Raw genomic sequence first — 884 nt, 5'->3', positions numbered from 1 at the left:
GACCCGTGTTCTGACTGAGTGACCCAAACGGACTCGTGTTGACTGAGTGACCCAAACGGACTCGTGTTGACTGAGCGACCCAAACGGACCCGTGTTCTGACTGAGCGACCCAAACGGACCCGTGTTCTGACTGAGTGACCCTGAGTGACCCAAACGGACCCGTGTTCTGACTGAGTGACCCAAACGGACCCGTGTTCTGACTGAGCGACCCAAACGGACCCGTGTTCTGACTGAGTGACCCAAACGGACTCGTGTTGACTGAGCGACCCAAACGGACCCGTGTTCTGAGCAGCTGTTCTTTCCTCAGGAAACTAAACAAAGTTTGACATAAACCTGCAGAATCTGATAGATGTCAGGGATTAAAGGGTTCTGGTTCTGGTTCTGGTTCTGTGCGGGCCGTCAACCATTCGATGTGTCATCAGTGAAGACTGTATCTGAACGACTCTCCTTTTTCAAAAAAAGACTAAAGCAGAACTGTGACCCGGAAGGTTCTGTAAACTGACAGTTTCATGCAACTAAATAAAACTTTTCTGATCCAAAGACCCGGGTCTGCTCCGTTGTTCTCTCAGATCATCAAGTGGTGGCCCGCTGACCACTTCCAGGTCCCCCAGGAGCCTCTTCTGACCTCTGAGCTGCAACACAGAGAGACCCGAACGTTCTGAGGAGGCAGCAGGTCGTGTGGAAGCTTCACTTCATCTCACGCTGTCCTGAGCAAGAACACCGGAGACAGTGGGAAGAAAACCTCCACCAGAACCAGAACCAGGACCAGGACGAGCGAACATCTGCTTCAGCCAGCTGCTGTGACACGGCAGGAAGTAGAAACACACAGAAGGACAGGTCCAGGTGTGGTTTCTATAGTCCAGGTGTTCTTTCTGTAGTCCAGG

This window comes from Nematolebias whitei, chromosome 1 (genome assembly GCF_014905685.2).
Source record: "Nematolebias whitei isolate Nwh7 chromosome 1, NemWhi1, whole genome shotgun sequence".
In the NCBI taxonomy this organism is placed as follows: domain Eukaryota; kingdom Metazoa; phylum Chordata; class Actinopteri; order Cyprinodontiformes; family Rivulidae; genus Nematolebias; species Nematolebias whitei.
This window is presented reverse-complemented; position numbering follows the sequence as displayed.